This window comes from Diadema setosum, chromosome 5 (assembly GCF_964275005.1).
Source record: "Diadema setosum chromosome 5, eeDiaSeto1, whole genome shotgun sequence".
In the NCBI taxonomy this organism is placed as follows: domain Eukaryota; kingdom Metazoa; phylum Echinodermata; class Echinoidea; order Diadematoida; family Diadematidae; genus Diadema; species Diadema setosum.
Window position 1 is genome coordinate 425,741 of NC_092689.1, and position 16,628 is coordinate 442,368.

A 16,628-nucleotide genomic window follows, 5' to 3' on the forward strand; every position below is an offset into this window, starting at 1 on the left:
GGATGTAAAAATGGCATTATGTTTTGTATTTGTTATTTCATTTGAATAGATGACGAGGTTTGTATGTCACTGATAGTCAGTAACTGGGTTACTTCCCATTCACTCAAACTTGCACCTAGCCTGTGCTTTGTCCACATAATCATATTATCTTCACTTGATTGAATAGTACAACTAGGGCACAATCATTGAACTGCAAGAGGAAAAGGCAATTGTTCTCCTTTGTATGGTGTCTTGTGAATACATGTCTTTCATTGACCTTTATCAATTATTGCTCATAATAGGATCATTGCCTTTTGAGATATAGTCAACATTGTTTACTGTCAATTGTATGACAGTATCTACAATGACCAGGGTATGTTTATTTGTTTGTTTGATTGAATAGAAAGGTTAAGGGACTTCATGGTTGGTATTAGGTTTTTGTAGTTTGCTATATTCAAGTTTACTTTTCAAATATATCCATTGGCATCTTATACACAGAGAAGAATTAAAATGAAGTCTTAGCAAAACATTGGCATTATATGTTTTATGAACCATCCCTTCATGAGTAGTAAGTGTAGACAAAGTGAGGTTTTAGTTTCTCATAAATCCCAGAGAGTCGTCCGAGATACTTATAAATTGTCAGTAGCACAATAGTGTTCTGGTTGGAAGGCAATCATATTTGCTCACAAATATCCATCAAATCCATCAATATTGTACTACAAATCCACCATCATGACATCAGAATCTAATATTGCCATTATCTATAAAGTAATGGGGGTGGGAAGGGATATGGAATGTCAAAAGAGTTTAAAGTGATAGTGTCAACACTCACATGTACTCTTACACACCAGTCGTGGCAATATCATATTTTTAGGAGATATCCAGAAGTTTTTATGCAATTGAAGGGTATTCCAAGTGAGACTTCTCACTGCAAGACCTGCGGCAAGTCTGAATGACGGTGTGACACATTCTTGAAAGATATGAGATGCCACGCACGATTAGATACTGTATTATTGTATTTGGATGGTTGTAAGAGGGTTCTATTCTGCCTTTAACCTAAATCTTAATGAATAGTGGCTGATTGATGCACAGTATGTTCCACTCAGATGACTGCTGACAGACCAAGGTTCATTGCTTTGGCCTGAAATACCAATCCTGGAATCAAGAGAAAACAATCATCTTATTATTTGTCTTTACATATGTCTTGCAGGCATGGTACACTTCATTAGTTTCATTACAACTGTTCACTGAGCAATATAGGTCTGTGAAACCAGTAATTTACTGGCAAACTCTTTGAATAGGAATGGAGGAGAACATTGTGGGAAGAATGTCCTCTCTTCAACAATTACATGTTATCTGTTACAGTTACATTGTAAAGATATTATGCTCAGTTACCTCTCGTCTTCATTATCCTGCTAATCATATGTGACCCGCTACAACAAAAGGATCCTAAAGTCGCTGATGGGTGAGCCGAGAAAATCAAGTTTGAAGTCGCATCATCAAAATTGGTCAAAACAATCGGATTTCTGTTTTTGGCATAATTTTGTAGTCTAATGTTTTGTCTGTCATCTGCCGAAATTTCGAAGCTAAATGATCAAACAAAAGGCAAGAAATTAGCGTTTTTCTGGGCCATGATTTTCCGACTTTCAATGTAACAGAAACGTGTCCGAAGATTTGGATTTAGCGCCACAACTAGACTCCGCCCCTAGCAACGAGGGATTGATCTTATTGGTCAGTGCGTGGCATCCTGATTACTGATTGGTTGTGTGTAGACCGCTGGCGCTAAGCTTGAATGAACATCGCGGAGGTCGCTAGGAGCATGCCTTCTATTGTCAAGCGGTGAAGACTGTCTCACCTCCCCTTGATCATGATAGCGTCGGAAGGATAACTTGGAAGGCATTTTTCTCGAAACTCTGATTTCCTCAAACACTTGACATGCGCTAATAAAATCATCAATATCTCCGCAACCGAGTACTTTTATGAGTTGTGTTATATATGAAATTATAGTAGAAGAGTAGAAGAGTAACTTTCAGAAAATTGTCCTCCCGCGACTTTTGGATCCTTTTGTTGTAGCGGGTCACATATTTCTTTTGTCTTCGGGACCATGAATCCTCTAGTAAAGCTGTGTAAAAACCCTCTCACAGTTTTTTGCTATTGGTCATTCATCAAAAGATAAGTTTATTCTTCTGATCACCCACTGAACTTTATTGTTTCACAAAGTCCAATGAATCAGAGTTGTGTTTGTAGACTATCAGGTCACTGTATTTGATGCGTCAAGTGTACTGTATACGCCATACGTTTAGCGAGTCTACAGTTTTGTGAATCTGAACTCCCCGACAATTTCACGAGTGGTTAAATCTGCGATCGTGGAGTACTGTACTGAACGGAGAAATGTATACGTGCACGTCACATTGATATCGGGATCAGAGTCATTATTTTTGCGTGTATTTAATTTTGCGAATAGTACCTCACTCGTGAAATTCACGAAAATAAAAACCTCACAAAATATTTGGTGTATACAGTAATGCAATGAGGCAAGATTGTCAGAACAATGCTAAGAACTTAGTTTGTCATCAGACACCATTTCCATTTCCGGTTTGAGCTATAATATGGTATTGGAAAAGGGTGGATTCAGTCCAATGTGTCTCAAATTTATGATTTAGCTGACATGCTGTGACAATCTGTTGTGTGTCCAGTGATTAACATATTGGACAGGTGAACTTTATTCCTGGTTATAGGACTCTTCTGGCATGGATATCACATTTGGTGAGCTTTGGTGTGTGTGTCTCTGGACCGAAGCCAGGTTCAGCTCAAATTTCATGAGGACTAGCTCATCAAAATGATGATTTATTTCTCTCTTTTTTTTTTTTGGCATTTTGGAAGTCTCAGTTGGTCACGAGAAGGAGAACATTAGCAGAATATTCAAAAATGGTTTGAACTTAGTAATGTTAATGTGTATAATGTCATATAACAAACATCAGCATAGCCAAAAATCCTGATCATTCAGTATGTTAAAAATGCCATTCTACTCAATCTTATCATAAAAAAAAAAAATGTGTTGATATGGTAAAAGTTCCATGTAAATCAGATGAATGATTGGAAATTTATGGGATTCAAAGTTTCACATGTTTCAGGAAAGGTGCAGGAGGCATAATGTTTTTAGGTTTTCATCTATTCATCCATTTGCCCACATCTAGTTGTGATATCAAGAAATAGAAAAACATTTCATGAATTTTCTTAGTACCTCGCCCAAGCATATTGAGATATACCATGCACTCATAAAACTTTAGTGCCAGAGGTTTTCATGCAGTGCAAAAGTATGTCAAAGAAACAGTGACACAGGTGAAATGATGGCATAGTCCAATGTAATATCATTATGCATAAATCAAATAAAGTTTGAAGGAAACAGAAAGGAGTATCTTGATGAACAATGAAGTAAAACAGATGGAAGTATTGGAATAGATACTTCAGGGTTGCATGGTAAATAAGACATTCAGGATGTATGCCAGACATCACAATTGTCCTATTGTTTCTTTAGCTTGTATTTTTGCTCATCACCATCATCAAGGAAATCAGCATAACAAGGACAAAATCATTTCCGTGTTTTTGTACGCAATGATGAAAGTTGCTCAGGAAGACAATAGGATAAAAGGTTTGACCGTCAAAAGAAAATGACCCTCTTTAGGGATAGCTAATGAGTGAGTGGTTGGAGTCTGTCCGGCACATCAGCAACCATGTAGAGTGGGACTGCAGAGGCAAGACAAGTTGTCTGATTATTATGATTATGATGATTATTATTAGTATTGCTATAGCTATCATTATTATAATTGTTATTTACTTGTTTTTCCTTTTCAATATGTGTATTCATGAGCATTGTTTAACATTAACTTTTCTGGTATCTCATATTGAAAGAATTTGTGTTAGAGGAAATAAGTTTTGAATCTAATTGTTTGCCTAAAATGACAGATGAAAGGTGAATTGGGAAGACTACCAAAATGTACCAAAATGTCTTTTCTGGTCATAAATTTCATCCAGTTTAGGTCAGTAATGATATTATTTTATTTAAATAAAGGACAAGAATAAATATGATTTTTTTTTTTAGAGAGAAGGTTAAAGGTCAAGTTCAGAGAACTTCATCAAGATGTACAGTGAGGGATGGTGGTCTTATGGCACATGTAATGATTGCATTTGAAGTGGAGGTATTCCAGTCAACTGTGTGCAATTGTTAAATTCCTCTAGTTTCATATGTTTTGTGGTGTCCTATTTGACTTATATACCTCAGAATGATGGAGGAAAGGGTTAGTATTACAGGGAATAAAATACATGTGCGAGAAAATAGGTTTCTCATTGGTCAAAGTTTGGTGAGGAGACAGACTATTAGTGTGGATGACATGTACTCTGCAATGAGGCATATCATGGTGAATGACTGGAGGACAGTATCCTGGCAACCAGTCAATATCTTAGCAACCAGCCGGTATCCATCTCCTGTAGGCAAACACTGAGGATGGGACTGTCGGGAAGCAAATACTGGTCAGTGGCTAGTACCCACTTACATGCGCGATCATTCCATGGATGCATGACATTTAAATCAGGGATACCAGTTGTGTCCATTCCTAACCCAAGATCCAGCTCCTGCTGTGGAAACACTTAAATCATGAATGGAAAAGCAAAACATTCACCTAACTCTCCTGTGGATTCAAACCTTTCAGTGCATTTCCTCCAAGTTAACACTAAACCATACACTTTTTGTTTCAAATTAAGTAGCTCACCTTTGCTATCCATCATGCTGTCTTGAAATAGCAGTCTTAAGATAACAGTTGCATCAAAAAGTTCAAATTACACTATTATATATCCTAGTATAGGAAAGTAGATAATCCTGTACCTTAATTGTAAACATAAAATCTTAGTGTGCCTTTTTGTCCCCGCCGAACGAGTTTGAGCAGGGGACTATGAAATGGGCTCCGTACGTGTGTGTATCCGTCTGTCCGTCCGTCTGTGCGTCTGTGTGTGATCAAAATGTTTAAAATGCTACTCCTTCGCCATTTCTAACCCGATTTTGATTCTGTTTGCTTTATATGATAGCTCTACATGGGAGCTTTGAAACTTCTATACAGAATTTCAGTTGTGACCTTTGACCTTGACCTTTGACGTATATTGTACATTTTGCTTCAAAATGCTACTCCTTTGCCATTTCTAACCCGATTTTGATTCCGTTTGCTTTATGTGATGGCACTAGGTGAGGGCTTCAAAACTTCTTCACAGAATTTTGACCTTTGACCTTGATTTTTGACCTATATTGTACATTTTGCTACAAAATGCTACTCCTTCGCCATTTGCAACCCAATTTCAATTCTGTTTGCTTTAAGTGATGGCACTAGGTAAGGGCTTCAAAACTTCCACACAGAATTTTGACCTTGGACTTCTTTGACCTCTGACCTTGATTTTTGACCTGTATTGTACATTTTGCTACCAAATGCTACTCCTTCGCCATTTCTAACCCGATTTCGATTCCGTTTGCTTTATGTGATGGCACTAGGTGAGGGCTTCAAAACTTCTACACAGAATTTTGACCTTTGACTTCTTTGACCTTTGACCTTGATTTTTTACCTATATTGTACATTGGCTACAAAATGCTACTCCTTCGCCATTTCTAACCCGATTTCGATTCCGTTTGCTTTATGTGATGGCACTAGGTGAGGGCTTCAAAACTTCTACATAGAATTTTGACCTTTGTCTTCTTTGACCTTTGACCTTGATCTTTTTACCTATATTGTACATTTTGCTACTAAATGCTACTTCCGGCGGGGACATATTACGCACCGCGTAATTTCTACTTTTCCTTGTTGTTTCTTTGTTTATTTGTTTTGGTTTGTTGTTGTTTTCACAAGCAGGTAACTTCTGGAGGTAATGCTACACTTCACATTCTAAAATCATCATGATAATTTAGAGCATCCAAGCTGACTGCAGACAAAAACATACTTTATGTTAAACATTATTGATTTATTACGAGACTAGTGCGCCAAACAAATATATCAATTTGTTAATTTTACAATGTGTGCCTGAGTGAATAATCAGCACTGTGCCTTCTTCTAAATTCTATTCATTGGTCAAACTTTAACTGAAGGTGTGCTCTCTTCAAGATAAAATTGATCTCTGTCTATGAATAGTACATGACTGTCAGAACTTTAATGCAATGTCAGATTTCAAAATAATAATAATAATAATATTAGAATATTCTGATCCCATTGTATTGGATATTGGATTTGGATGTGGATCAGATTGTGGTTTGTTGGGCAATATTTGGATCTTCTTCCACTGCAAATTAACCTCATAATAGCTTACACAGTAATAAATCCATATTAGTTTTGTTGGTAAGGCACCACCTGTTTCCTTGTATGCCAGAGGCATTGTTTTTCAGTTGCCAGTGTGTCTGTGTACATACAATGATTATTACCTCTATGTTCAAATGTAGCATAAGGGTACCCCATGGAGTTTATAAGAGATGCGTCTCATCTTGTGCATCCTGTTGAGACCAACAATATTGATAGCAAGTCAAAGTTGAAAATGAGGCATTTCTCATTATGAAGAAAAAAAAACATTACTAATAATGATTTTTACTCAGGTCTGAAGAGAGACATCAAGGGGTTAGATTAAATTCATTAATTTCTATCATCAGCTGGACTATATGACAGTAACAAAAATATCAATACAAAAGCTGCCACAAAGGTCAATGTCAGAGGTCAATTTACAGCATATAGAGACATTGTTATTAACCATTTGCTTTTGTTATGTCAAAAGTGATAAATTAGAATACAAAAAATATGATGGTGTCAACAATTTCTAGTTTCCTTATCTTTTCTTCTTCTTTTTTTTTTGGGGGGGGGGATGGTTTGCTCATTGGTTTTGATCTCATGTTTTGTAAAAGAATTGATAAAGGCTATTTTGAGTTATTGGTGCTTTTTAGTGAGCTACCTTTATGGGGAATTGTGGAGTTGCCTTGGGATGGTGCAAGTGATGAATTGAAGGGTTTCTTCAGAAGGCTAACACTTATGTGTTAAATTCAACACAGGTGAGACTAGTTCCCAATCTACCTCACACTTTCAGGTCCACACAAGGCCAAGTGAAAGCAATGCTTCTCTGCTGTGGAAAAGCCCTATCCAAACCTGCTGTGGTTCCCAAATATTAACAAGAGCTGTGTATCTTCCTTTCCATTTTGATACTTTTGATGTAAAATGTTTTGCATGCAGTGAAACAAAGCTTCTATGTAAAGTTCCTACAGCCAGCAAACAAGTATTATACTGTAGGCCTTATGTATATCACTTAGTATGTGGAATGGAGCATAATTACTTTTGTCAAAACATCAGATTGTAGAAATTCCAATGTCTCTTGAAGTAACTTTTCAGATTTTTGCCAAGTAAGATCTAACCAGGCATTTAATTGCACCACCAGATAAAACACACACTTACACACACAAAAAGAAGGAATGGGGTGTTTTTCTTTGTAGTAGTCAGTGGTGAAGTGGATGTACACTGAATATGATAACTGTGTGACTGGTGCAAGATTTCACTCCTTGTGCCTTCGACAAGGTCATTCAAGTGATATTGAGAGTGTGAGGGCAAACATGGATGACCTGATTACCTGTCTATGTGAGTCGTCACGCACACCCAGCATTAGACCCAACTTGGCATTATTCTCTAGTGATCATCCCTCCACAGAAGGATGTGAATATTTCATTTTGTGCACCAGGCTTTCAGAGGGAATCAGATTTCATAAAGGGAGCATCTAGTCCCATTGCAGGTTATGAATACTTAATTGGTTTTAAAAGAGCGTGGTAGTCTGCTGAAATGAACTTTTCACACATGCACACAGGTGAAAGCTTTTATGTAATACCCCCATCTCACTAGTAAGGCAATATCATGGTGACCATGGCGATCTGTGAAAAATTGACAAAGCATGGCAGAATTGCTGCCCATCTCCATTTTGGGCTGCAATGCTATTACATTACGGCTTCTCTACGATCAACCTCCGCTGATGGCGATTGTGCGGCGGTGATAGTACGACACTGCCACGTTCTTGCCAGTTTTCCAGACCGCGACGAGATGCATTGCATCTGCGATCAAATTGATCCTATTGCATTATCCGTAAGCTTATCGAGACCTTGTTACAATGGTTATGTGAGCAGAGCGACTGTGATGCGTTAGATGCCAGGCGCATGCTGTGATCTCAATCGATTGGAATGTAAATTGGCTTACATGGTTGAATTTCTTCAGTCAGATGCCAGTGTCAAACCAACATGGATGTGCATAATATGGTTTCATTCCTATATCTTAGTATTCTAGAGCAATGGCAGTTAGACCTTGGTGTAGAATTGCACTATTATTTAAATCATCCATTCAATTAATGTAAACATAGAAATTTTTGCGGTACATTAATTTTTGCATATTTCGTGCTATTTTTAGCAAAACCCACAAAAATATCTTCACAATTTTATCTGCATGTTTTGAATGGGTTTACAATTGCACCACGCAAATTCAAGAACCCGCAAATAGGTTTTTGAGCCACCCAGCGTGAAAAAAAAAATAATCGCGTGAAAATATTAGTGTTTACAGTAAGAGGATAAAATACATACACTAAAGAACCAGCCCCTACAAGCAAGCTATAAATTGTATTGCACAAAAAGCCAATTTCATGAAGACATATTGCAACTTAAACTTATTTCATTGCTTAACAATGGTAAATGAAAACAGACAATTCAATATACAAAGAAGACTCATACTCATGTGAATGTGAAGAAAACAATTTCTCCATGCTTTCGTCCATTTTCATCTCCCTGGTCAGGTGCACTGCTTCCTTTTGTTTGGTTCCTGTTGCATAATACTGTAAAAGTGGGAAATTTTCCCAGGTGATAGGAGTTGCTTTCAATGCATTTGAATTACCCTTTATCCGTTTCTACTATTCTAGAGCTACAAATATGCCACTTTTAATACACTCATGAGGAAATTGTGACACACTCTGAAACCATTGCCCTCTTGCTAGTTTTAGACATGTTCAAAACTCGGTGGTGACCATAACGATGGTGTCCATCCTTCACACTTCAAAAATGTGCAAGATAGACAGAGAAGATTTATCGTGATCAAGCCATATGTCACACTTGGCCCATTTTTTAGAATCATGGCAGTGTCTTGTAGTTAGATTTGGGAATAATGACTGACTTTTAATGGCTTATTGCAAATTGTGCTAATGGCTGTAATCAGTAACTTATTACTGAAATTCAAAGCACCTAAGTGAATACTTAGTTTGGTATAGTATCAAAGTTGTCAATTACTGCAAAAGTCAAAATTTTTTTGGTGTTGAAATCTCTGTGCACTTCGCACAATCAGAAGCTAGCGCGAAAATAAAAGCACACAAATATTTTTGCATGCCATGCTTTGTATGTTCCAGTAGTTGATGTCTTGATTCCATGGAGTTTAAAAACATGTGAAACTCTTTTTACCCGGCCAAGCACAAAAAATTAGTCGCACAAAATTAAATCCACTTATACAGTATGAGGCCACCTTAATTTAGATGAAATCCTAAAATGCTGTCCATTTCTCTGTGATTAGTTCTATGTGGCCGCAGTTTACTCTGAAATTAAATGAGAATGTGTTGCCAAGCAGGTATGTTTTTTGCATATTTTCTCTGAGCTTCCTAGATATGAGGCAGTCACTTTTCTAAGATTTGAAAAGTGCATGTTGCTTTTAATGCAACAAATGTGTTTGTAAAGTTCATTCAGAACAGTGGTCTGTTACAGCGGAATCAGATGGAAATGTTATTTGTGTTTGATAATCACAATTCCTGCATATGCCATAATATGCTTTGCAGTTATACCATTTTGTGAATTGTGAAAGGTTATTTTGTGAGAGGTTGAATTTACAAACATTGTTGCCTTTGAATCATTGTATTTGTACACTGCAGACCTTTTTCCAAGGTGTGGGGGGGGGGGGCGTCATAAGACTTGACACGTGTTCAGCCCTTCATCAATTCACACCAGGCAGTGGTTTTAGTAAAGCAGTTTGAGAGGATAATCATTGTTTCTGAGCTTTTGCATCAATACTTCCCAGCAACAATTTTCTTGCAAACTCTGGCCAGCTCCATAAGCCTCTGACTTGTGGTAGGTGGAAATGTTAGCGTCACTGATGTCGTTATTTCAATTTCGAAATCCATTTATTCATTTGCATCTCCCTTCCATCCACTTCCCACGTGAGTGGGAGGTGTTTATTACTGCTTCAATGAGGCTGGCGCTGCAAGTATGAATGGATATGAGCACCAGGGCTCTATGATGTCAAACCCTAATCTGGGTTGAGGCCCTCCTAACACTGGGAACGAAAGTTACCACATAAACACTGATCTTTAATTTTTCCATCAAAATTTCCACTGATGAGCTAGACTGAATTTAACTCTGTGCTAGAAATAGTTTGGTTAAAGGTCAAAACAAGACAGACAAACTGATAAAAACATCTTAGACACATGTGTCAATGAACCCATTCCAGGCATGTAATTGATGAGAAAATAAGAATAGAACAAAAAAAAAAGGGAAGATTGCTAATACATTTTATAAGCTACTGCTTGACTTGTTTGATAACATCTTTTCCAATTTGGACTGACTTTCAGATAAAGAATATGTCTCATAATTGTGCTAAAACAGCTCATTTGAAAAATCTGATATCAGAGTTACAGTTGTTTAAAACAAGAACAATTAGATGGAATTTGTTCAATTTTGCTTTCTCATTGAAGGCCTGTAAAATATAGCAGAATGGGAGTACACAGAATGGTATACGAGGGGCACATGCTAGGTTTATAATTTGTTTATCATGATTAAGATTAAAAAACTTTGACCAAAGACTATAGCGTGTACACAGAATGCTTTAAAGCTCATATTTGTTTTCCTAGTCAAGTAAGCTCTATTCAAAGGAAGTACGACATATTTTCCGTGGCATTAGCTAGATAATAGTTCTTGTTGTTCTTGTTGTAATTTCTCCAGTGAGCATACATAAGGATGTATCACGCACTGCTCAGATGAGACTGTTCCTGGATGGCTTACAATGCATGAAAGCCTAATGGGTTTTATTAAGTAAAAATCCAAAGTTGTGTACAGCTCAAGTCTTCAGGAGGACCTGTATAGTATGCTTTGCTGAGGTTGACCCAAGCTCTGAAAATGTCAAATTGGTACTTTGGTTGCTCCATAAGAAGCTAATTGCAACAGAATGATCTGTGGCAAAGTATACAAAGAAAAAGAAGTGGTCATGTAATTTTGAAATGGAATATATACAATTTTATTGTGGATTTTGAAATGTGTTTGTTCGGCTTTTTCAAACTCTGTTGACTGCTCCCACAGCAAACCACTACTGTTCAAAGAATTCTAGGTGATGTGCAGTCAAAACAGGATTGAAAAATATGTTCCCGTAGCTCTACATTTTGCAATAAATGTTTCATATTACAGCGACCACCATCTTTTTAACCTCATTCTGACATTAGTCATCATTATGAATTATGAGAGGCATCAGGGATAGATGAAAAAGAATTAAATGCGCGTTCCTTTATTCTGATATCATTCATCCCTTCAAAGATATTAGGCATAAAAAATTGATGAAATTGATATCACCACTGCTAAGAATCACATCACTCTTAATTTGACACTATAATGCTTCTCTGTGGATATTCTGGTTGCCACATACAGTTTGACCTCGATTATCCGGCCTCCGTTTATCCGGAAATCTCTATTATCCGGACGCGTTCACGCAGTGAAGGACTTTTTTTTTTCATCCAAAAATTGAGAAAAATCAGTGACTTTCATGGATCTATTTCAGTACTTTCATAAGATGTGCATGATAGGTTTCTCAATATCTAATGAGGTAAAACATGTATGATTTTCACATAAAGATATACTTTATTTTTGTGAAGAAGGGACTACAATTTTGCAAAGGCTAGCATAGATTATACACCACCGTTGCGGGGTACGCTACCTGCCTAGCTGCCAGTGCACTGGGACGGTAGCTTGGACGGCAGCTATATACATTAACATTGTGTCTCCCATATCCGGCCAATTCGCTTATCCGAATGAGCGCCGGTCCCGACATGGCCGGATAATTGAGGTCGAACTGTATTGTCAAGCAGTTTCCCTAACCAGACATTCTCATGCATGTGTGTATTATGCTAGTCTACTCTCTGAGAGGTGATTGTAAACCACAAGAAACCACCACAAGACCACAAGACAGTCATTGTTCATTCTTAAAAACAAAGTAAAAATTATGCTTCCTTATAATGTAGGTTTATTCATCAGCTCTTGGTCCCATGTACATTTCCATTAAAGTGCAATAATTAGAATGTAATCCTAGGATCTTTTTTCATTTATTTATTCCAGAGCATCATTTATTAAGACCACATGATATTGTCATAAGAAAAAAAGCCAAAAACTTTAACTTAGAGCAAAGATGAACATATGTGACCCGCTACAACAAAAGGATCCTAAAGTCGCTGATGGCTGAGTCGAAAAACTCGAGTTTGGAAGTCACATCATTAAAATTGGTCCAAAAAAATTGGATTTCTGTTTTTGGCATAATTTTGTAGTCTAATGTTTTGTCTATAATCTGCCAAAATTTCAAAGCTAAATGATAATTGGAAAGGCAAGAAAATAGCATTTTTCTGGGCCATGATTTTCCGTCTTTCAGCGTAACAGAAACGTGTCTGAAAATGTGGATTTAGCGCCGCAGCTAGACTCAGTGCGTGCCATACTGATTACTGATTGGTTGTGCGTAGACCGCTGGCACTAAGCTTGAATGAACATCGCGGATGTCGCTAGGAGCATACCTTCTATTGTCAAGCAGTGAAAACTGTCTCGCCTCCCCTTAGTCATGATAGCGTCGGAAGAAAAACTTTGAAGGTGTTTTTCTCGAAACTCTGATTTCCACGGTGAGTTGGCTCAGTCGGTAGCGCGTCTGCCTCACGACCACGCGGCCCGGGTTCGAACCCGAGTCTGGACTGAGCAATGTTGTGTGTAAACATACCGTCCCCTCTAGCAAGAGGCAAAACACTCTGTCCCTCGGATAGGACATAAAATGGAGGTCCCGTGTATGAGAGAGTCACAGCTCATGCACGTAAAAGATCCCGCTTCATTCATTCATCGAAAAGAGCAGGGTGTCTAACCCGGTGAAGCGGTCCCACCCCACATCCAACTGGACCCCATGGAAGACCAGCTTAGTGTAGCTGAATATGGGCTATCCAGCCATCTTCACAGATGGAAAATGAACAACAACAACAACCACTTGACATGCGCTAATAAAATCATCGATATCTCCGCAACCGAGTACTTTTATGAGTTTTGCTATATATGAAATATAAGTAGAAGAGTAAGGGAATAATGTCATGCCATTTTAAGAAAATTGTCCTCCCCAACTTTCGGATCCTTTTGTTGTAGCAGGTCACATATTGTTATAGTTATTATTATGTAATACCATTACACTTGCATGGCAAGGTTAAATAATTATGTGTAAATCTCAAAAACAGAAGAGGGCACCAGAGAGTTAATTGTAGTGGATAGAGTTATACACTTTCCTGAGTACTCTGACACCATTAGATATCCAAAGGGTTCTATAATTGTAAGACATCCAAGTCTCATCAATTCATCATATTGCTATGTCTTGACTGCAAGCTTCACTACCCTTTATAGGTATAATATAATATAATTGCTTATACAATTGTGAGCAGTTAGAAGTACTGCCTTTGTACCACATAAACTGGCCACCAAACATTGACAACACAATTGTCATTGTATGCATGCATAAAGGAACATGGGTAGTACACATGCATTTATTCACCCATTTGTGAGCTTATACCTAAGTATTGTGATATGTACATTATTCACAAATTTTCCTAATCACTTTGATAGTCTAGCATCATTTTCTGATAACTTTAATAACATACACTTATTTTTAAGAATGAATGTAACTCCACAAGGCATTGCATGAGACAACCCTGTACAGTACAAATATGTAAAGCCCCAGGTGTAAGAAACACACACAATTTTTTGTTTTCATGTGTTTCTTTTTTCTTTGATCTAGATATGTTTTGATATGTATAGTAAGTCACTGAAATCAGTCTTAGAGTTCTCACAAAAGTATCCTTTGTTACCCAAAACTGCACATTAGAATCATTTTTATTGATAAACAAGAGAACAAACTTTTAGTCAAATATTAAACAGTATCACTAAAATTCATCCATTTTCTTCTTTAGAATCATACATATTACAAGGGGAAGTAAACAGCGGTGAATCCTTTGCTGTTAACACTCCATAAAGTTTGAATAAGTCCTTTTCTCCTCAAGAACTTTCAAGTTTGAAGTGGCCAGACCTCTCATTTCATGCTCCTGCTCTTGAAAAATATGAAATATAGCTTTACCTTTGTACAAATCAATATTTCCAGAATATTGTCCATACTGATCTGCGGAAGAAACACTAAAATACAGCAATGACTACTGTTGGTTTAGTGCTCTGCCTAACATCTAATTCAGCCAAGCGTGATGCACCGCTGTCAAAGAAGTGAATTGAGTGCATCTGTGACTCTCCCACGTTAGTGCTCCATCAATCCCCTTCAACTTGGAGGACTCCAGTCATTATAATCAAATGTCATTGTGGCAAGTCCGTTACAGTTTGATGCCGTTGTGGTCAGCAATGAAATGATTGATCTTTCTTACTCCTTTAAGATAGCTGTGTTCTACATATTTCATAGTGCTTGAGTGGCCCAGCATCATTGATTGGTGTGAGATCCCAAGCAATAGGCCTACCAGCGCTGGTGGCATCATGGCAACTCCCTCTCATAGAAATTAAGAAAAAAAAATGTTCATTCTTTTTTTCTTTCACTCACACACACACACACACACTCTCTCTCTCTCTCTCTCTCTCTCTCTCTCTCTCTCTGGCTGTCCCCAAAGAGATGCAGTATTGATTCAGATGACATCTGAGAGTAGCATTGAGTTTTGATATAGTGCATTAGTGTGTGTTTATTATTATCCCCTACTGGATTGTTTGCTATGAAAGTGTACCTTCATTTCTATAGCCCTTATAAAAATGATTTGCTGCAATGGATGTGCAAACTCCCTCAATACCAAATATAGACCTTGTCAACAGAACATTCCTTATGGCTCTTGCTGATAGATGACATGTTACAGTCACTAGAGCTGCTATTATGTAGCAAACCTTGATAACAGATCTGTTAAGGTTACATTGTGTTTGTCAAATGCAAAACTGTGTATATTACTAATGGAACAAAAGTAAAGCTGAACAAATACCAAACAGTGAAATTAAGCTGATAACCAATTCTTCTATGTAAACCAAGCATGTAGTGTGTCAAGTTCCAGAATTCAGTGATAAAAAGAGCCATATCTTAGCCCTGTTTCAAGATAATGAAATACTTCACATTTCTCTATGCTGCTTTGCCATTACTTACCTTATTCATCATATCATGCAATCTTGATCTTGAATTTAGCTCCAATTTCATGTTCAAGATGACTTTCAGAAATGTACATAAAATATATTATGATTACCAGAAAGTTTCCTTCTTAAATAGAATATCTTCATTTCAGAAAATTTGTTTATCCGAAAATGAAAGAAGTTTGGATATTCCAAAGGTTTGTTATCTAAAAAATAAAAAATTTTAAAGGCTCGTAATTCCTATGGTTTGTTAGTACACACCATCTTTTCATTTTTGGATTAACAAACCTTCAAATTTCATTTTTTGATGAAAAGAGCCTCCAAAATAATGAACTTATTTCTTTTTTGGAATTACAAACCTTCGGAATAATGAACCTTGGTAATAACAAAGCTTATTTCATTTTCGGATTAATGAACCTTCAGAATAATGAACATTGCCCATCTTTATTAACAAGGGAGAAAATTACATCATCAAAAACTGCAAGCAAAGTGATGTCAGCTGGCAGGGAACTCAATTAGTGATGTTGATGGTGTATGGAGTCAGTATTGATTGCATTCTGAAGTCATTAGTATAGCCATTTCACTTCCACTGGTGACAAGAAGCTGTCTCACTCTAGGCCGTGACAAGCCGTCAAACTTTCCGAACAAACCTTCAGAATAACACCGTGTATATGTGGATTACTAAGCTTTTTTCTTTTTTTTTTCATTTTAGGTTTAACGGACATCTAGGTATACAAAATTTTGTGCTTCGGATTAATGAACCTCGATAATCACAAAGCTCATTTCATTTTTGGATTAAGAAAACTTCGGAGTAACAAACATCACCCATGTTTAACAAGTGAGAGCATTACATCATTGTGTTTGTTAGTGTGAATTGTGATGTTGATGGTCAATGGAGGTAATATTGATTGCATACTGGTGTCATTAGTATGGGTGATTTCACATCTACTGTTGACAAGAAGCTGTTTCACTCTAGGCCGTGACAAGCCGTCAAACTTTCCGAACAAACCTTCAATATAACACCATGTTTATGTGGATTAATAAGCTTTTCTTTTCATTTTAGGTTTAACGAACCTCTAGGTTCACAAAATTTTTGTACTTCAGAATAATGAACCTTGGTAATAACAAGGGTAATTTCATTTTCGGTTTAACAAACCTACGGAATAATGAACATCACCCATCTTTA

The 16,628-nt window shown here is 37.1% G+C and overlaps 1 protein-coding gene across 2 annotated transcripts in view; it reads left to right on the plus strand.

Annotated features, from left to right (window-relative positions):
• LOC140228970 (potassium voltage-gated channel subfamily KQT member 1-like) overlaps nt 1–16,628 on the plus strand; it is a 169,919-nt gene that overhangs the window by 107,392 nt on the left and 45,899 nt on the right. The gene's annotated exons all lie outside the window — the stretch shown is intronic.